This window comes from Pongo abelii, chromosome 1, assembly GCF_028885655.2.
Source record: "Pongo abelii isolate AG06213 chromosome 1, NHGRI_mPonAbe1-v2.0_pri, whole genome shotgun sequence".
NCBI classification, from domain to species: Eukaryota; Metazoa; Chordata; class Mammalia; order Primates; family Hominidae; genus Pongo; species Pongo abelii.
The window spans coordinates 43,191,253-43,213,697 of NC_071985.2; the positions used below are offsets into that span (position 1 = coordinate 43,191,253).

Sequence of the window (22,445 nt, forward strand, 5' to 3'; positions counted from 1 at the left end):
GTGATCACATAAAAGGCCTGAGCTGACTCATTCACTCAATTAAACTAAAACACCATAGCAAGGGTAAAAGACAGAACAAAGGTGTGATCAATGACCGAGGAACATAAAATTTATACGTTTCTCAGCTTAAAAAGAATTCGTAACCATCGATATCATGTTAACAGTTGGATCCACAAAGTCCATAGAAAAACCTGTGAACAACTCTACAATTATATCTTTGGTTTTTTCTTCTCTAGTTAATTAAGATGTCACCAGAAGCCCTATAAGTAATTATAGCACATGACAAACATACAGAGAAAAAAAAATACACGCAGATGTGTTAGCAGATTTTTAAAATAAATGAAACCTTGGGAAATGACTGAGGCAGACAGTCTGGCTCATCCCTGGTAGTTCATTCTAGAGAAATAAATACCTGTCTGTGCCAAAGTGGAATGACGTCACTTAGAAATCCACACACTTATTATCAAAGCAGTAACCACCCCCTTAAGAGCAAGCATCTCCCTGGCACCAGGCATGAGTGGAGAAGCTTGATCTACAGCCAGAAACTCCTCCTGGCTAGCAAATTGTACTTTAGTATGCCAAATAGCAATAAGCCACTGAGAAGAAAGGGTATCCATAAAGATCTCCCCCACCCAAATACCTGTCCCTGGGACAATGAGTCCCCGTACATGGCTCATAACAACAATGAAAAGGAGGAAAAAAAAAATAAAATTCTTGATTCTGTGAAACTATAGATCTAAATGGAATGAAGTCTACACAGTCATCAGATTGGCTGCATGTGTCATTATCAGTTCTCATGTGTTATTTGGATATTTATCTTGCCTTTATTAGAAGGAAGTCTCTTTTTGTGTGGGGGTGCAGGAGGAACAACCCCCAGGCCCAGTAAGGAATTCTCTTGAGGACAGGGTATATTTAGAATGTTTAATGAACACCTATCACCAAGAATAGGTGGGTCCTTAATCAGTATTGACTAACAACAGATGCCAGAGCCAAAGCAATCCTGTAAATGTTGAGGACAGAAAGACCATGATTCATTTAATGACTAGTTAATATCTTCAGCCTCCACCAATCTTGCCAAATCAGCTGCTCCAGCGTGTATCTGTGCTCACTCTCTGGGTGGCTACTGAATGACCAAATTTGTATGTCCATTGGCTTGTGTGCTCTAAATTACAGCATATTATTAACCATGTTGATACTTTACTGGCAAAACTTTAAAGGGTTGAGTGGTATAAGAGAAGCCCTAGTCAATTTCCAGGTTAGTAGACCAAATTATCAAGTTCAGGTCCTTAAGGAATCTGGATGAACAATGGGAAACTCCATCTACACTCTGTGGAAAGCACCTTGAACTATGCTTAAGACCCAGAGTCTAGGCTTAGCTCTGCCACTTACTAGCCAGGTAACTTTGGGCAAGTCGCAAATGCATTCTGGGTCTCAAATCTCTTCACCTGTTTTAAAAAGTAAATGGAAGCCAGGTATGGTGACACGTGCCTGTACTCCTGGCTACTCGGGAAGCTGAGGTGGGAAGATTGCTTGAGCCCAGGAGCTTGAGGCCGTAGTGCACAATGATTGTGCCTGTAAATGACCAGCCTGGGCAACATAGTAGGACCTGTCTCTTAAAAAAAAATAAATAAATGGGATAAGCAGGGACAGCAGACCTGCCCTGCCTAACACACATGACTTTTGTGAAGATCCAATCAAACAAGGTGATGCCCTTAAACAAACTTTATAAACATGAAAGTGTTCTACAACTATATATCAGTATCAACATCTTTTCTTATAATTATAACAACTATTATTACTCAACAGCCCACACAATGAATTCATACCCACAAAACAAAGGGACTAGAATCATGTCTGAAAAGACAAATACATCTCAAAATTCCTTTTATAATAAACTTGTTTCATAAATTCCCTACTTCATTAGTATACTAAATAGGAATACTTCCTTTTTTTTTTTTTTGAGACTGAGTTTCGCTCTTGTTGTCCAAGCTAGAGTGCAATGGTGCGATATCGGCTCACCGCAACCTCCGCCTCCCAGGTTCAAGCGATTCTCCTGCCTCAGCCTCCTAAGTAGCTGGAATTACAGGCATGTGCCACCATGCCCGGCTAATTTTGTGTTTTTTAGTAGAGACAGGGTTTCTCCATGTTGGTCAGGCTGGTCTTGAACTCCCGACCTCAGGTGATCTGTCCACCTTGGCCTCCCAAAGTGCTGGGATTACAGGAGTGAACCACCGCACCTGGTCCATACTTTCTTTTTTTTTGGAGAGACGGGGTCTTGCTCTGTTGCCCAGGTTGGAGTACAGGGGCATGACCATGGTTCACTGTAGCCTCAAACTCCTGGGCTCAAGCAATCCTCCCGCCTCAGCCTCCCAAAGTGCCAGGCTCACAAGTGTGAGCCACCTCACCTGGTCAGGAATACATTTTGTTGCTATTAATTTATCATCTGATTCTCTGGAAATTCCCAAACTCAGTGAATCTTCTGTGCCTAACCTAGCTGAGACTTTAAACGAAAGAATCATGTGCAAAGAGAAAAGGCCAGAGTGTACAAAAATAGAATCATGGAATTTCAGAGCTAGAAGGGACTTTCAAGATGGTCTAGAGTCTAGACCAAGCCTGTCATTTTCTGAGTGAGGAAACTGAGGCTCAGGGAGCCTGAGGTCACACAGATAGTGGTGGAGCAGGGCAAGAATCCAGGTCTCCTGACTAGTAACCGTTTTCTTATTTCATTGTGGTGGTTATTACATTTCGTTCAAAAGCCCTTAGCATCTCAAAGGGCTGGTGCTGAAAGAGTTAATGGACAATGCTCAGAGCCCCAGAGCACAGAGCTATTCTAAGACAACACATAACAGGAATACCAAGGGTCCATGAACCCAGAGGGAGCAAAACTGCTGCTGCCTAACGGCGCCTGAAAGCATGTTGACACACTGCATGTGGTTATACATGAAAGGCAAGTGAATAGGAAAAGCAGTTTTGAATCCCACCCCATTCTAATTTTGGACTGGCTCTGGGCACCTACTGGAGGACTGGGCCACACCCCAGTCACTCTGTAAAATGACCCTTCAGTTCCTTCACTCTCTCTATTCTGTGGCCTCAGTTAACCACTTCTCTGCCTTCTTAAGGGCCATAAGAGACATCAGTAAAAGAGGACTATCAAGAAATTATCAAGATCCAGAAGTAAACCTAAGTGACTGGGGTCATCCTGTAACGAGAAGATTCTCAGTCTGGAATCAGATGATCCCCACTAGTATCTACCATCCCCAAGCAAGCATGTGATCTGAAGCCTTCAACAGCCAGGTTCATAAATGCAAAAGAGAGTAGTTTCTGTAAGTGTGAGGTTTCAAGACCCCAAATCACCTTGCATCAGAATCACCTGGAATGCTTGTTTAAAATGTGGATTCTTATGCTTGTCTGCCAGAGATTACAACTTACTAGGGGTGGACTGATGCCCAGGAATCTGCCTTTCAAATCAGCATGTCAGGTAATTTTATGCACACCAAAAATTTAAAAACCAATGCTCTTAAAGAAATGTTTTACAAACCATGGGATTCAACCCATTAGTGAGGTTTAAAAAAATCAACTTATAGGTCACCAACTAGCATTTCTCAAAAAATAAAGTAGACAACAGTAGAATAGAATAACAGAAAAAAAGTAGCCTGGACGCAGTGCCTCACACCTGCATTCCCAGCACTTTGGGAGGCTGAGGCAGGCAGATCACTTGAGGTCAGGAGTTTGAGACCAGCCTGGGCAACATGGCAAAACCTTGTCTCTACCAAAAATACAAAAAATTGCTGGGCATGGTGGTGTGCACTTGTGGTCCTAGCTACTCGGGAGGCTGAGGTGGAAGGATCACTTGAGCTCAGGAGGCAGAGGTTGCAGTGAGCCAAGATGGCGCCATTGCACTCCAGCCTGGATGAAAGAGTGAGACCCCATCCCAACAAAAAAAAAAGAATAACAGAACAAAGTAGAAAATCTCAGAGTACATCACACAAAGCAAAGATAAGTATTGTTTTGTGAAAGTATTGTTCTCAGCTATTTATGTGTATATATGTATATTCCAGCCTGTAGTATAAAATATAGAGATTCATGATCAAAATGTTTTAAAGTCACTGCTCCAGAGTAATGGTCTTAAATTATGGGAGATAATTATGTATCCCAGATCCCTTTGAGAATCGTTTTTTTTTTTTTCTTTTTTTCAGTTACCATCCATAGGACTCTGCTTGATACTTTTTGAGAATCTGAGGATTCTCTTCTAAGTATTCTCTTCTAAAGTAGAGAAGGAGGGAGGGAGGGAGGGACGGAGGGAAGTGGGGAAACATTATAATTTGCATAGATAAATCCAGTGTGTACCTGAACTTCTAGAAGCCTATCCCTCAAGGGCTTCTCTTGAAGACAGTTCCTACAATGTCTGTTCACAGTGGGCACCCAATAACCACTGCACCATGCCAACAGCTTTCTCCCCATGCTCTGTAAATGACCCCAGTGTCTTCCTTATATACCTGTAAGATAAGTGGTCCAACTACGATGATTGTTTTCCTCTTATTTTTAGGGTGACTAGGAATGCCAAAGCTAAAGAATGTTCTACAGAACACTGGGAGAAAGCAGTTGGCATATTCCCAGAATGAGGATTCTGAAAGCAATGGTGTGGGTCCAATGTCACTGCTTTCCAAGGAACATGCTCCCTGTCTACAGGGAGTGTCTACTCACTCCCGACAAGGGCAGACAGTGGCACTGGCACAATTGTGCACCCGTAGTGATAAAAGTCAATAGAAGAATATCTACTTTATTTGCAAGTTGTGAATTATTTGACCTACAAATGCACCCACAGACACAGAGGCCCCAGCCTCACCTTCTCTATATGAAAAGGACATAAGGACATAAGGTCCCTAGTCCTAGATGGAAGATTTTAAAAGGGTATAAACATTTAGAAAAACAACCAACAGCCCTAGCTTGATTATCAACACAGTCGCATCCTGATGGTTAAACCTATCAGTACATAGAGTAAAAATGAGGATAAAGGTCTTAAAAACCAGCCTTTGCTAAGTGAGGAATATAAAGAAGAGATGGAAAGTGGCAAGGTATGATGGGGGGGCGGGGACGGTGAAGAGAAATGGAAGATTTGGGGAGGAAGGACCATTCAGAAGACAGAGAATCAAACCCCAAAACTATTCTAAAATTTCCTGATGCTTTCCAGTAATTTGTTTTCATGTGGTGGAAATTGGCATAGCATCTAGGATACTTTGGGCCCATCTGTTTCTGAACTTAAGCTGTACACAAGATTCAGAACAGCTGGAATCAGCAGCACTGACCAGGTTATATGTGTCTGGAGGAAAGAGAAATAAAATGAGTGTGTGGGAGATGGAGGAAGAGGGTTAAATGGGGCAGAGGAAGGGGATTCTGAAGCCATTCCCAGACAGGCAGGAGAAAATGGCCAGGTCATCAGAATTGATGCAAAAGAGCTATTAGAGAGGCCAAAGCATGTAACTGAAGAAAGTCCAGGAGGAGAAATTTCAAGGACTTCAGAACAGGGCACTAGCAAACAGTCTCGCAAAGGGATGTAAAAGTTTGCAAGTTTGGGTGTCAATGTGCAGTGCCCCAGGGCTTCACGTCTGAGAGGCCAGATCAACATCATCCTAAGGTCTTACATCAAGCATATTACATGAGCTGCTGGTAAACAGTTCACACAATCATGGCCTACAGCTGAGCAGATGCTGATGCTGATGCTGGATTCTTGGTTCGCTAAATGCAAAAGAGGTGATCAGGGAGAATGGCAAGGAGAACCTAGGAGTAGGCTTAGGAGAAATTGGCAAGGGTCTCAATCCATAAGATGGCTTGCTTAGAGACAGGGCTGGCCCAGAAGTAGGGGGAAATGGTTGGTTTGTTCTCAGTGCATGTCTGGCCTATGTCCCCATCACTGACTTCTGCTAAAGCCCTGACTTAATCTATGGATACGTGGGTCTCTCACTTCTCCTGAATCTGCTCCATCTTTAGTCAAGAGAAAAGGTTTGGCAGTGAGAAATGTCAAGACCCCATTCTGGAGAGGAAAACATTAAATACAAACAAATAAATAAACCAAATTATATTTCAAGCAAATAATATAACTACATTGAAGGTCTGGAGGTTGAGGGATGCTATGGTTTGAATCTGGTTCACTCCCTCTAAAACTCATGTTGAAATTTCATTGCAATTGCAAGTGGTATTGAGAGGCTGGGCCACTGAGGGTTGTCTGGGTCATGGGAAGAATCCTTCGTGAATAAGATTAATATTCTCATGGAAATGAGTTCTCACTCTTGTGGGACTGGATTAGTTCCTGAGAGAGTGAGTTGTTGTAAAGCAAGCTTCTTCCTAGTGTTTGCTTTCTTTTCACTCATTCCCTAGCCTTTCAGCTTCTCCGCCATGTTGTCAGGCAGCACATGGCCCCCACCAGGAGCTGAGCAGATGCTGATGCCACGTTCTTATACTCTCAAGCCACCACAGTCGTGAGCCAAATAAGCTTCTTTTCTTTACAAATTACCTGGACTCAGGTATTCTGTTATGGCGACACAAAACAGACTAAGATAGGAAAGAAAGAACTAGTCAGCTAACTTTTGAACATTGTGTCTTGGCCCTCAAGGCTAATAACAAAAAGAACTCTAAACCAGTATTAAAATCTAGTCAGTAGTCTTCTTTTTCAGAGGCATGGGTTAGTAATTCTTTTTTTTTTTTTTTTTTGATATGGAGTCTTGGTCTGTCACCCAGGCTGGAGTGCAGTGGCACGATCTCGGCTCACTGCAAGCTCCATCTCCCGGGTTCACCCCATTCTCCTGCCTCAGCCTCCCCAGTAGCTGGGACCACAGGTGCCTGCCACCACGCCCGGCTAATTTTTTTTTTTTTTTTTGTAGTTCTTAGTAGAGACAGGGTTTCACCGTGTTAGCCAGGATGGTCTCAATCTCCTGACCTCGTGATCCGCCCGCCTCGGCCTCCCAAAGTAGTGGGATTACAGGCGTGAGCCATCGCGCCCGGCCTGGGTTAGTAATTCTGAAACAACTTTCTGTACACTCTAGGACTGAGCAATTAAGTGAACATGTGTGTTATGGATAATAGGAACCAGGTTTCTCACTGTTCAGAGAACAGGAAAGGGGAGAAAATTAAATAAAACATGGTATTGGATGGGAATGAAAGATACTGATATGATCTCATAGGCTTTAATATATATAAATATACAGACAGATAAAGAAATAGCTATTTATAGAAGTACATGGGTGTGTGTGTGTATGTGTCTATGTGTACATACATATATCTACTACCTCTGTCTGCTGAAAAGGACTATAAATAATGGTACTTCAGTTACAAAGAGCATATTTAGCATCCATGGTTTCTAAATACCATTTCCTACTAAAAGCAACCAAGGCTCTCTGAAAAAATGGTCAACTCCACAGTAAAGGCAAGGAAAGTACAAGTTAAGCCTGGAACATCTTGTTGTGCCATAAAGTAAGGAAGTGCTCAAAGAATGATGGGGACATATCAATAAGACACAGAAGCCAGCTTGAAGGGACTCCATTGGTCAAATCTAGAACAATATGAACATTAAAATAAAGATGGTAAAGGATTATAACCTGTTGAATAAAATAATAATCCACAAGTCCACACTGATATAAACCAACAACCAGACCAAAAAGTGGGGGTGATGGAAAAGCTCTTCCTTACAGTAGAATTGCAACAGATAAATGTAGAAGGAATGATGAAAACTGGAAAAATGACTATTTGGTAACCATCATAATAAAAATTGATTCAAGCAAGAATTATAATGGATGCTAAAACTAGTGAGTATAAGAGTTGAAGGGTAAGCTGATATTTACATGGTCTCAAAGTATCTCTCCAAAATATATGCATTAATTACAAAGCTTATAGAACAACTTCGTGGTGGAGAAACCTAGCAGACACAACTGTAACCAAATGATCAGATTTAACATCATCAGTAATGGCACAAATCATCAGCAAGTGCTTCCTGATATGATGCACTGAGAAGAACGTGACATTACATTTTATGATATTCCTACCAAAAGTGTGTGACTTGAATCTAATAATAAGGAAATTATCAGAAATTGCCAGAAATATCAAATTAAGGGACATTCTACAAAATAACGGGGCCAACGTCAATGTCTTGAAATATAAAGACTTGGAAATCATCCCACATTAAAGGAAACTAAAGAGATAAGACAATTGAATGAATTGCATAATCTTGGACTTTCTTTTGCCAAAAAAGGCCATTTTTAGAACAACTGGTAAAATCTGAATGTCTATTGATTAGAAAATAGTATTGTATCAATCTATATGTCCTGATTTCGATGACTGCACTACGATTATGCAAAAGAACATCCTTATTTTTAGTAAACACACCCTAAAGTATGTATGGATAAAAGGTCATCATGTCTGCAATTTACTCTCAAGTGTTTCAGAAAAACAAAATATGTGTGCGAGAATTGGGTATGAAAAGGGTGAAGTATAAAGCAAATGTAGTAATATGTTAACATTTTGGGGCAATCTGGATAAAATGGTAGTATACAAAAATTCTTTGTGCTATTCCTGCAATTTTTCTGTAAGTCTAACATTATGGCAAAATTTTAAAACTGTTTAAAGATTGCATTCTGGAGAAAAATGAAATCATTTCTCCCATCTCTCCTTTGGCAGTAAGTGTATATTATTTTGTGTTATCTTTTTCACATAAACTCTCTGTCTTCCACATGACACCATGAGCTTCCTGAGGGAAAGAACAGGATCCTACACCTCTCTGTGACCCCAAACCTGCAGAGAACCTATTGGTCATTAGCGATGAGAATGAAGTCAAGTATTTATTACTGATTCACACATAATAAAGGTGACTAACAGGGTGACTCATAACCCAACAATTCTGTCTCCTCAACCTGGAAGTCTATGCCTTATCAGAGCACATACAAATATATATAAACAAACTTAAAATATTTCACATTAAATAATAACTCCCATGAGCTAGAATGGTAGCTTATTCTTCTATGTATATTTAATTCCTTGTACAACTCTTGGCACAGAATAAATGTTCAATAAATGTTTGCTGAAAGATTAAGGGAACCTCACATACCAGGATTGGTGTTCACCAAATTCGTACAAATGGACAAAACAGCCAAAAGTGGACTTTTTTTCCAGAAGGAATAATAGTACAAAGATGGGCCGGGCACAGTGGCTCACGCCTGTAATCCCAGCAGTTTGGGAGGCCGAGGTGGGCAGATCACCTGAGGTCAGGAGTTCGAGACCAGCCTGGCCAATGTGGAAAAACCCCATCTCTACTAAAAATATAAAAAGTAGCCAGGCATGGTGGTGCGCACCTGTAATCCCAGGTACTTGGGAGGCTGAGGCACGAGAATCGCTTGAACCTGGGAGGCAGAGGTTGCAGTGAGCCGAGATGGCATCACTGCACTCCAGCCTGGGCAACAGAGTGAGAGACTCCATTTCAAAAAACAAAAAACAACAACAACAAAAATTGTACAAAGATGTTCTTAGCTTCCAAAAGAATAAGCGATTTTATCAAAGATTTTCAAGCCAGTTGTTTCTTGCTAGAGTGGCTCAAAAACATTCCCAGATCTGGTAAATCGCTTTTTTTCATCTGATGTACGATAAGAACCTTTCTAAAGTCTTTAATTTGGTGCCAAGGAAGACTACCAAAGATGTATTATATTTTTTCTATTATGGCTTCCCTGAACTATGCTGTAAAGTAGAAGGTTTCCTAAGCGCTTATCATCTGGCTGGAAACTCGGTATGTGTGCTTGGGGACTAGGGGATGGGGATCAAGAAGAGGCAGCATTGAAGTCTTCATAAGCCATATTCTCATCACTCACTTCTGTTTTTTGTTGTTTTTTTTTGAGACGGAGTCTCACTCTGTCGCCCAGGCTGGAGTGCAGTGGCGCGATCTCGGCTCACTGAAAGCTCCGCCTCCCGGGTTCACACCATTCTCCTGCCTCAGCCTCCCCAGTAGCTGGGACCACAGGCGCCTGCCACCACGCCCGGCTAATTTTTTGTATTTTTAGTAGAGATGGGGTTTCACCGTGTTAGCCAGAATGGTCTCGATCTCCTGACCTCGTGATCCGCCCGCCTCGGCCTCCCAAAGTGCTGGGATTACAGGCATGAGCCACCGCGCCCGGCACCTCTGTTTAATGAAGTAATGAATATCTAGCAAAACCAACACTGAGAAAGTATCAGGTTAAAATCCAAGACAAAGCCCATAACAATAACCCATTAATCAGTATATCATAAAAACCTGAGTTGTGTCCTTCAGAAGGTACTAAGGGAAGTGCACCCGTGTGCTCTTCCTGTGTGTTTTTCCTCCTATGTGATATGGTTTGGATGTTTGTCTCCCCCAAATCTCATGTTGCAATGTGATTCCAAATGTTGGAGGTAGGGCCTGGTGGGAGGTGACTGGGTCATGCGGGTAGATCCTTCATGAATGGTTTAGCACCATCTCTGTGGTGGTAAGTGAGTTCATGCTCACTTAGTTCACAAGAGATCCGGTTATTCAAGTCTGAGACCTCCCCCGACTCTCACTCCCACTCTCACCATGTGACATGCTGGCTCCCCGGTGCCTTCTGCCATGATTGTGAGCTTCCTGAGGCCTCACCAGAAGCAGATACCAGCACCATGCCTCCTGTACAGCCTGCAGAACCATGAGCCAATCAAACCTTTTTTCTTTAGAAATTACCCAGCCTCAGGTATTTATTTACAGCATCGCAAAAAATGGCCTAATACACTGTATTTGTATGCACGTGTATCTAGGACTCTGTGGTAAGAAAGGACACACATTTCCACCCATTACCGGAGAAAACAGGAGCAAGAACGAGACTGACAAATCCAGTCAATGTATAAAAAGGAGTGAGGGAGGAGAAGGAGGGGAGGAAGTCAATACACCTAAGAAGCCAACACCTTCTTAACTGTGCCTGCCTTCCTGGGTTCACCTTGCTCTGTTTTAGAGTCCACTCAATAGCCTGTGCTTTGTCTTCAAGGAAATCCATCTGAGGCATCATTTCTACCTGTACACTGCAGAAATCAATTCTGTACAACTTCCTCCTTTTGCTAAATCTCTGAGATGCTGCCTATAAATTCAAAGAATTTCAAGCATTAACAATAACCCCTACCCCCACCCTAGAACTTAGTTATGAACATCTGTTGTTTACAAGGGTTCAGGCTGAGAGCTGCCAGACTTGTTCTGCAACCTCTACTTTAACACAGAGGCTGCCAGGGAGGGATGTCTGAATTTCATGCAAGGATGCCCTGTCCCGACTGCTTAAGCAGGAATCAGCAAACACAGCTCAGCATCCTACTGTTGAAGATAATCCTAGTTTGTTCGATTCATTTTCTAATCCTGGCTCTTTAACCAGCTGCACCCTAAATATATTAAGAAGCAGAACTGTGCTCATTGATTCTCCCTGAATTTAAAACCCAAGGAGCAATGACAGTGGAGATGTATAAAAGGAGGAGCTAGCAGAAAAGATGAACCTATTTCAACTCTGAAAAACCCAAACCCTACTTTTTTTCTCATTCTCTCTAAATCTTTCATTAACAATGAGTCCTTCCCATGTCACACTGTTTCTTTTCAACGTGTGATACTTCTGTGCAGCGTAGGAATTAGATATTAAAGTCTTTACTTCAATTAACCAGGGAACAAATCTAATTGAGAACATAACTATACTATCTTTTACCTTTCCCTGACTGAACCAAGTACAAGTCCCTCCTGAGTACTCCACCTTTCTTCTTTTCCTGGTGACTACTGGAACCTGCTTTAAATGGGGTGCTATTTTTAAATTCCTGTGCACATGTGTTCTTATTATTCTCTCTCAGCCTGCCCGATTTTCCCCATTTCAATTATAAAAGCATGTATGGCAGAGACTGTCTTTTCTTCTTATCTTGTAAACCCTCCCACTTAACACAGTCAGCTCCCAATAAGATGACACAGCTTTTGCCTTGAAAGGAGAACTGGATCAAAGTAAATTCATTTAATTGGCTGCGAATTCCTGAGAATTAAAAATCCCAAGAACACATTGCCTAGTAGTAGTTAGACACATTGCTTCCTGTGTCTGCTACAGAATTATTATGGGGCTTACAGGAGCAGATAAAAGGAAAACTAAAAGCTCCCCGCACACTAGCACTGTTGTCAAGGAACGTGATCACTACTGTCTTTGCTCCATAGAGCTGAAAGCCTGAGGTATGGCCTGCTGTCATTCCAGTGGCAGATCCTAGGAGACACAGGAAACTCTCAGGAGTTTCCAACATCCTCCCAATTGCTCATAAAAGCATATTTTGCTTCTGATCTGCCCTCTCATCATTCCCTACCCTAAAAGGAAGATATAAAGCCATTTATGCAGAAGCTTGGGAGCTTCTGTTTGGCCTCATGAGACAAACAACCCAGTAAACCACATACTGTTATGTTCATGACTAAGGTTTGTACTGCACTGGCCTGCTGGCCTCAATAGTAGATACTGCAGGAGGCTGAATAGGACTGGCCTTCTTTTATTTGCCCAAGTCAAAATTGGGACCTGTGGGCCTCAACAGTATATCTTTATAGAAACTCAGCAATTTGGCAATAGGGCTAACTATTAACTCCAAGAGGACGAGAAAATCAGAGAGTGGTTGTATGACAAACGTCCTCCTCTTCATGATTATGAGCCTGGATCTAAAAGTAACCCACCAAGGTTGAACTATATGACACCTTACAGAACAAAACATACAATTGCTGAGTTTTTATAGGGACTGACCATGCAATTACACAGAGTCGCATAATTGCCTATGTCCTGCCCAATGTAGCTATACCATAAAAATAAGGGTAGGGGATGAATTTGTCATTCATGAGGGCCCACAGGGGTCTGAAGAAAATGGAAACTGACATATTACCCAGCCAGGCTTAGGAATACTTAACTCTGCACAAGGAATGACTAGCACATCTAATATACCAGTGTTTTACCCAGTACAGCTGTGCTCAGGCCCAAATCCTGAGGATAGGGATAATAGTTGCTACTATTTACATTTACTATGTGCCAAGCACTGTCCTAAGTGTTTCACATATTATTAATTCACTTAACCAGCATAACAACTCCATAAGGTAATTATGAATATTATCTTCATTTTGCAAACGAGGATACTGAGGTGATTAAAACCTTTCATCTAAAATCACACAGCAAGTAAGTGGGAGAAATCCAGGATTGTGAACCCAGGAAATCTGGTTCCCAGAACTTGTGATCTTAACTATCAGGGTTGACCCTTCTGTGGCTGATCTTAACTATCAGGGTTGACTCTTCCTGATAAGTACATCAGCTACCATTTATTGAGCATCCATTAAGTCACAAACATTAGCTAGTGCTGTATATACATTATATATATCCTTAGAAGAATCCTTCAAGGTAAGTATTACTGTCGACAATTCACAGGTAAGAAACTGAGGCTAACAGGGGTTAAGTGACTTGCTTAAGGTCACAAGCTAGGAGTAGAAGAGACAAGATTCAGACCCAAGTTTTTCTGGCTCAAAGCTCTGGTTTTTCCCACACAAAGTCACAAAGCTTCCCAAAGAACTTTTAACTGAATTCTTTCTCTCTTCCAAAGACTGTATCATCCTGTCTTGCTGATTCCCAAATGGCCTTCTTGCGTCTCTTCCATTCTGCTTTACCCATGTGTGAGAAGTCCTCCCAACTCTTCCTCCAAAAAGGACTCAACAATGACCTTAGGTTCTACATGAACTGGGCCCATACAAAACACACCAAAGAACCTTCTGTTAATTTCTGAACAAAGGCATCTTGAGCCACGGAGAAGGGAAGCCAACCCTTGCAACACCAGATGCTACATCTGGGCAAAATCTTTCCTGAGGGAACAAACAGCTCCCAAATATGTCCAAAATGAGTGAGTGACGCACTGGTCCCAGGATGTCAGGGGTTCTCCCTCCCGGGAGCTTCATGTTTCCTGGTACTTTCCTTCTCAAGGTCACTCCATAAGTCAATGAGGAAGTTTCTGGTCTTCCACCCTTTTCTGATTTGCAACTACAACTATAACTATAACATTTTCCATGGCCAACTGACTCTATGCTTTTCAACCCAATGCTATCCTGTGAGACTGGTGAATGACTTTGAACTCAACTCCAGGGGAGGAACCCATCCGCAGTAGTGATGTAACTACAGAGACGGCGCACATTCAAATACTGGGCCTGAAGCCGAGAACACAGACTCTACAATAATTTTTCTTTAATTAATTATGTAACTAACCTCCCATTGAAAGGAGTATTGCAGGTTGAATGTCTACCAAATTCTTAAGATACCTAGGCCCTGCTCCCTCACATCGCTTCCAATAGTGACACAACTGATAACCAGCCAAACAAGAAAGTTTACTTTCTATGTCTCCCTCCTTGATATTCTGCTAATTTAATATTAGTGAAAATAGGAGATTGTCTTATTCTTCTCTATCTCCAGTACTAAACCCAATTCCTGATACATAATTAGGTTCCCAAATGTATACTCAATGATACACAAATAAATATATCATTTAAATTCCTTTATACTCTCTGTAATCTGAGTATCACAGATGATACAAAGGAAGTTTCCCCTTTGTTCTTCTAAACGCTTACTATTGGAAATCACAAATATTTCCACAGTTTCAACCATCCCCTCTCTGTGCACATGTGCAAATCTCTACCAACAGCCAAAAAATCTCTTTAGCCCTGCATACAGCCATTCATTTTGTCAACTACTAGAAATTTCAGCTTCAATACTCTTCCAACACCTTAAACTTAAAATCCAAAACCAAATTTCTCATATTTTACCCTTTCAAAAACAATTCCTTCTCCTAACTTCTGTTAAAAAAAAACTTCTAGATTTCAGCTCGGTACAGTGGCTTATGCCTGTAATCCCAGCACTTTGGGAGGCCAAGGTGTGCGGATCACCTGAGGTCAGGAGTTCGAGACCAACCTGACCAACATGGAGAAGCCCCATCTCTACTAAAAATACAAAATTAGCCTGGCGTCGTGGCGCATGCCTGTAATCCCAGCTACTCGGGAGGCTGAGGCAGGAGAATTGCTTGAACCTGGGAGGCAGAGGATGCAGTGAGCTGAGATCGTGCCATTGCACTCCAGTCTGGGCAACAAGAGTGAAACTCCATCTAAAAAAAAAACCAAACAACAACAACAACAAAAAAAAACCCAAAAAAGCCCCTCTCTATTTCTTTTAAAGATACCATTAATTTATCAATCACCCAAGTCAAAAAGACACTTTACAGACCTCTTTCTTTTATGGCTTCCAAGCTCACTTGAAACCTGAATCCCATCAGTCAGCAATTCCCGTAGATTCTTCCTGCACCAGGTGCTTTCCATCTGTCTCTAGACTGTAAGCTCTAGGAGTACAGGGGTGGGTATCTGGCATGTGTCTGGCACATGGTAAGAAGACATATATTTGCTAAATGGACAGAAGGATAAATTCCTCTTCTTTTCATTCCTACCATCCCAACCTAATTTAGATCCTTATGATCTACTGCAGCAACTGGTTTCCTTGGTCTCATGTTTCTTGTCATTTAGCAAACTACCACTAGGTTAATCTTCCTTAATCAGAGTTCATACCTATTTAAGCCATCAGTGGTTACCAGTGTCTATTGCATAGAGCCAAATCTCTAATCAAGAGTCAAGGCCCTCCACAATACAAACCCATCTACCTTTGTCCACTCCTTCCATATCCACTTATTCTCCCAGCTAAACCAGTCTACTCACTGTACCTCAAAAGTGCTTTGTTCTTTCTTCTAGCTGTGCCCCTTTTTCCTAAAATATCTTCCCCTCCCTCTCAAGAGCCATTTTCTTTAAAGCTTTGTTCAAATCTCATTTCCTTACTGAAGTTTCCTGTCTACATCAACTGAGCCTCATCTCTTCTGCAGCATATACTCAGTACTTACTACATATAGCCTTATGTTGAAGATTTGTATTCTTGTATTTGAATTTAATTTTTCCCTGACTAGATTATAATTTCATATGGGAAAGAACTACTCCTTTTATTTCTTTGGATCTCTGTCCTCTAAGAGTTTAGAACAAAACCTCTAAAATAGTCAACAAATATGTGTTGAGGAGAGAAAGAAGCTGGGAGAAACGCTGAAAAGATACTGACAGTGGGTTATAAAATAGCAGAAGGTCTCTGCAAGGAACACAGCAGGACAGAAATGTAGAAGTATTGCTCTAAAAACTCAACAGAAAAAAAAAAGCTACCTAAAAAAACAAGCTATTAAAAGCAGGAGATCAAAACCAAGAGAGCTATGACTGAAAGGTAATTTACAGCAAGTCTATTTAAAAAAAAAAAAAAAAAACACACACACAGCCAATGCATTATCAATTAGAGTCCTGCTGGGCCATATTAACACAGATTCCACTTAAAAGAGACAATCAAAGGCTCAGCAACAAATAGGAATACATTTATGCTCTTCAAGGAGCCAAAGAAAATGCAAGAACATCTTCCCTAGAAAGGCTTCCTACCCTCGCATAATACTTTATCACTGCTCTTAATCAAACCAGGCTGACAGAATTTCAGACATTAGCAGGGTCTTCCCACAATTCACAGGGATGGGGGAAGCCATGTTACCTGTCTTAAACAAAGCAGAATAACACAGGGTCAAATAATCGCTACAGTTCTATCTGTGGCATCTCTCATTCTCTGGGGGAAGGAGAAAGAAGGAGAGGGATGGAACCAGAGGGTCAGACTGCAATGGAGTCCGAACTGTGCAGGCTTTAATGAGGATGTCTGCACTGAGCACAATGTGGGAGAGGACAAAAGGTGAGCAGGAGCAGAGCAGAGTAGGAAGCAAAGCCAAAGGGTGACAGCGTAATGGCTTCCAGGGGGAGGAGGTGTCCAAAAGACGAAGAAAGCAGTTCAGCAGCGTCCATCCCTAAATGCAATCACTTAGAACTGTAAGAAAATATCCGACCTAACCCAGTATGAGTGGCTGAAACCTAGCCAGGGTAAGAAAGTGGCTTGGAAAAGGGTGAGATGAATCCATGTGGACCGAATTCAGCCCTGGCCAACCTGCTGCATCCCAAGTTGAATAGTTTCCACGTCCCTGAGATGGGTCTGCCCAGAGTTGCTGCTGGCAGCTGCTCTCCTGGCAGTACAGGAAGACAAATTCATGGCATTGCTAGCCCAACAGCTGCTACAGCTCCGGGGGAGGTGATGAGTGCCCGCTGAGATGTTCTGGGCAGAGAATGAACTATTCTGGGACCAGTCCTAGAGTCAGCAAAATCAAGGCTACAGTTCACCGACTGAATGAAAATACAGTACTATTGTGACTCCAGAGTCCCGGGAAACCAAGAGCACTTTCTCTGTCCCAGCTTCTTTGAATTCCATTGATTCTTGCCCTCACACTTGGCCCCATCTTGTCTGTTTCCAAGGGTATGACCTCAGTTTCAGCCCACATTAACCTCACCACTGGACTCCTTTCTTAACAGGTCCTCCTCCTTCCAGTCTCTCTGCTCCAATTGATCATATGCATCGTTGCCATAGTTACCCTTTGAAAGCATAGCCATAATTATGTTCCTTGCTCAAAAACTATCAATGGTCCCCCATGCTTACAGAATAAAGCCCAAACCCTGTCGCCTGGCATTCACAGACCTCTTTAATCTTCTGGCCCCTATCTTTTCCAGGTTTATTTCACTATCACATTTATAATTCCTGTTCTTCAGCAAAACAGATGAGTTATCCACCAGCCTTTGTTCTCACTTCTGTTAGCCTTTTCTAATACTGCTCTCTCTATCTAAAATGCTTCCTTTCCCATCTTTTCACCTTCTTTCTACAATTTCTCCATCGTCTCAACTGCATTAAGCTTAAAGGATCAATGCCTAGCATTGGCACTTTAATTTTTTCATCTCCCATCCATTGAACTTGACCTCCCTAAAGCCCTCTCCAGTCCCCCAATCAGAAGAAATCTCTCTTCTTTGTGCACCTGTGGTACTCTGTATGGACGGGTGTCCATGTTCTTTCCTAAACTTGTCCTTTCATACACCATGGCAGATGCTGCTGATTGTCCCCCAATATTTCCCCTTCTTCTGTATTAATAGTAACTCTATAGTCACACAGAACAATAACTACACTTCCCAGCCTCCCTTGCAGTTCAGCATAACCATGTGACTAAGTTCTGGCCAGTCAGATATGAGTTGAAGAGATGTGTGTGCCACTTCCAGAGTGCATCTTTAAAAAATAAGGCCATATCTGCCCCTTGTCCTGTTGCCTTTTCCTGCTGGCTGGAATGAGAACATGGTGGCAGTAAGCCATCTTGGGTCATACAGAAAAGGATAACACTCTCAGGATGGAATAAGAAGCCTGACAGCCCTGGATGGCTAACACCTAGACTATGACATCAGAGAAAAATCAACCTCTATCTTGTGTATGCCATTATTACTTGGGGTCTATTACCTCAGCCAAACATATCTTTACCAAATCAGACATGCCTAAGATGCCTTTCCTATGCCAAAATGTCAAATTTTCAGTTGCCAGCAAATGTTTCAAGCTTGTCTTAGTGATGCTGACTGCCAGGTACCAATTCTGTTTCAGCAGGATGGTTGTCTCTGCACAGCAATGCTTGTGCTGTGCACACATTTTAACACTTGGTTATCTTTTGCAACACAAAAATGAGTGGAAATGGAAAAACAAAAGTGCTGTTACTAATGTTGCATTGAGAAGTAGAGGTCTCATCATTGTACTACTAAGATAAGGGCAGAACTCATCAGCTACATGGACTCTTTAGGTATTCACTGAACTTGAGCAGGCAGGCCATGAGTTTAACTGTGGAAAAACAAACAACTAAAGACAAGGTATACAATGCTAAAAATATATCAGGTGAGGGATAATTCGGAATTTCACATACACACTTATTTATAATAATAGAACCTACCTACCCCACATAAAACTGTAGTTAGACATTCAACCATTTGACTTCTGTATACACTTTTAGGAATAAATTATGCATGAAAGCAGGATGTTGCCTGAGCCTCTCTTATTGAGTTTCTCACCACCTTGCCTGTATTAAATGCATTTGTACATATGTTCTATCTCCTCTTCTACCAGGCTGTATCATATGAAATTGCCATTTTGCCTTACAAAAAAACCCAACAATTTCATATGTTTCACCCTAAGAGACTGAAAACACTTGGGTTTGGGGCTTGTTTTAGTTATCTTTGCATCTCTTACAATACCTTATACATGAGAGAGTATCAATAAGAAATTGCTCTTACAGATCTTCTACTTAAAACACTTCTAGTTCCATCAGACACCACTTTCCCACCTTACCTTCTATCCTTTGCCTTAAAAAACAAAACTATTCTCTCTCTCTTCAGGTAGCTTTTGCTTCTCCTCATAGTAACTTTTACTACCAATGCATAACTTTTATTCTCTAAGCCTGGGGTCCTGGATTTAGCTCTTTGTTCTCCTCTTTCTCTTCCCTGAATTCATATACTTTCATCTCTTCCACAATCACTTTTACCCCGAAGATTCTGCTAGCTATCCCCAGTCATCAACTCTTACCTCAGCAGTATGCCATCTCCACCTGGATACCTGATGGCCTCGTACTGCTCTACACCCAAAATGTTCAAAGTAGGATCACCACTCAAAACAGATCTTCCCTCAACACCCCTACTTCTATCGTGAATGCCACAATTCTTCTAGGTCACCAGAGTAGAGACACTGGGTCACCTCTGACCATTATGGTTCTATGCTTTATCCAGTCAGTTATCCAGTCCTATTTAGTTTCTTGAATACCTTCTGAATATATTCCTACTTCCTTTCCACTCCCCCTACTTTTTTTTTTTTTTGTGCTCTTACTTTGCGTGTAGATTACCCTGAAACCTTCATCCTGGCCTTCTCTTTACCTCGTGTCTCTCTCCCCACCTAAGAACCCAGAGGACCCACTAAAATGCTGCCACACCCAATCTGAACTTCTCTGCTTGCTATCAAAGAGCTATCATTTGGGGTCTACTCTACTTATTTAAACTTATTTTCCACTGCTCTTGAAAATAGCTGTGTTCTCATATCTCTACTAAAGCTCTTTTCGCATTATACTATTTATATAGCTCTTTTCCCTGTTAACCAGGGATTTTTTTTTTTTTTTTTTAGACACAGGGTCTCACTCTGTCACCCAGGCTGGTGTGCAGTGGTGCAGTCATAGCTCACTGTAGCCTCCAACTCCTGGGGTGAAGCGATCTTCCCACCTCCTGGGAAGCTAGGACTACAAGCGTGCATCACCATGCTGAGCTAATTTTTTATTTTTTGTAGAGATGGGTTCTTGCTATGTTGCCTAGGCTGGTCTCAAACTCCTGGCCTCAGGAGATCCTCCCATCTTACCCTCTCAAAGTGCTGGGGTTACAAGCATAAGTCACCATGCTCCGCTTAAACAGGAATTCCTAAGTTTATGTTAGTTCCTATAGGAATCAACACAGAGCACAGTACTCAATAGGTATTTAAAAGGAATTTGTTGAATAAGTAGACTGATTGTTACTCAGAATACGATCAGGCAGGAAGCTATTGGAGTAAACCAGCTATAAAGTGGAAAAGTTGCCTTCTTCCAGGTTCTTGTGCCACCCTGTATTAAATACTTTCCTTCCACAACACTTACCCCAACTTTAAATTACATATCTAATTGTGTGATTTGTTAAATGCCCATTTCTTCATCTAAGTGCTAAGTGTAGCAGTTTGTTCCCTGCTACACTCCAAGGCATAAAGGAGTTCAAGGAATGTGCAATGGAAATCAGTTAGATGAATGTGTTAGGAACCTTCCCTTTAATAAAGCTGGATCCCACACTAGCCCCTACACCCTCTCATCACCAAATATTCCTGCTTCCTCTCACCTGCACCTGCTGTTCTCTCCTCTGCCACACAAATCTACCTCTCAAGCCTAGGTCCCACCTGCTTCATGACAACTTTCCAGACTATTCCAGGACCTTTAACCATCTCTGACCTCTCATCAGATCTATGTTGTACATAACACCAATGATCTCTTAATGAGATCATTACTGCTTTATGCTCTAATTGCTTCCTGTATTCAAAATCTTCTCTCCAACCACATAATGACTCTCTAAACTTCTCTTGTATTTTCCAATGCCTTGTACAAGCACAGAACTGGTCAATCAATAAAACTCACTGGTTATTTGAGGAAAAAATGTTGCCAAGTACCATCTTTATCAGAAAATAAATCAATTCTTCTAAACTTGGAGAAATCACCCTATTCCTAGTATGTGATCTTAATTAGAACAATTCAGATGACTTGGAGATTAACACATCTGAACCTTAATTTGTAACAAATACGTGCATAAGCTGAGAATATGATATAGTACTAAAAATCAAATGCTATTTTAAATTTAGGATGAGATTACCAACAGAATAAATCCAACTTTAAATCATTTTCTAAAGCAAATGATTCCTCCCCTAAGTCTTCATTTATCACATACTAAAATAACATTTTATTATCAGATGATTCTCTTATCATAAAGAGAATAAGACTTGAGAAAGATAAGAAACTCTGAGGAAAAAAACATCTGGAGGAAATTTTCATTCTGGCTTATTTTGAGATGTCATGTTCTCCTCAACCTTAACCCCATCTTCACTGCACAGAGCTGGCTTTTAAAGGATAATTTGTGTCCTGTATTATTAAGGCAATAAACAAAAATAGAAAATGGGGAAAATAAGATACACTTGGCACTAATTTTAAATTCATTCATTCATTTATTTATTCCACAATATTTAGTGAGCATCTACTATACACCACATATTATACTAGGCACTGTGGGACACTAGAAGATCGAACAAACTTATACAGTCCACTAACAGAAGATAACAGAAGGTAGATAGTGCTGAATGCCCTAAGAGAAGAACAAATAAAATGCTGTAAGAATTCAGAAGATGGAGAACTTTCTTCCTTCTGGGAGAATCAGGAAAGTTTCCTTCAGGGAGCACCTGAGATGCGTCTTAAGACACGGGCATGGCTTAGACATGCAAAGATGGAAAGACTGACCACATAACCTCAAATAACAGAATGCCAGTGACCCACTGGAGTGAATGTTCTGTTTGGCTCAGGTATAGTGGAACAGAAACAAGAAATAAGTTGGAAAGCTGTTTGAGCCTTTCCAGATGTAGAGGGGCTTAAAGACCAAGCCAAAAAAGCATGCACCTTTGTGAATGGAACAGCATTTCCCAAATGTCAATGTGCACACAGATCACATGCTATGTTGTGGGATCTTGTCATAGTAGGACTGGAGTAGGACCTGAGATTCTGCATTTCTAACAGTACAGATGATGCTGACACTGAGAAACTACAATTTGATATCAAAAACATAGATGGGCTGGGTGTGGTGGCTCACACCTGTAATTCCAGCACTTTGGAAGGATGAGGTGGGAGGATCACTTAAGGCCAGGAGTTCGAGACCAAACTGGTCAACATAGCAAAACCCT

At 41.4% G+C, this 22,445-nt stretch overlaps 1 protein-coding gene across 9 annotated transcripts in view; it reads right to left on the reverse strand.

Moving 5' to 3' along the window:
- The window catches only part of SRGAP2 (SLIT-ROBO Rho GTPase activating protein 2), a 252,155-nt gene that overhangs the window by 128,780 nt on the left and 100,930 nt on the right, over positions 1 to 22,445 (reverse strand). The gene's annotated exons all lie outside the window — the stretch shown is intronic.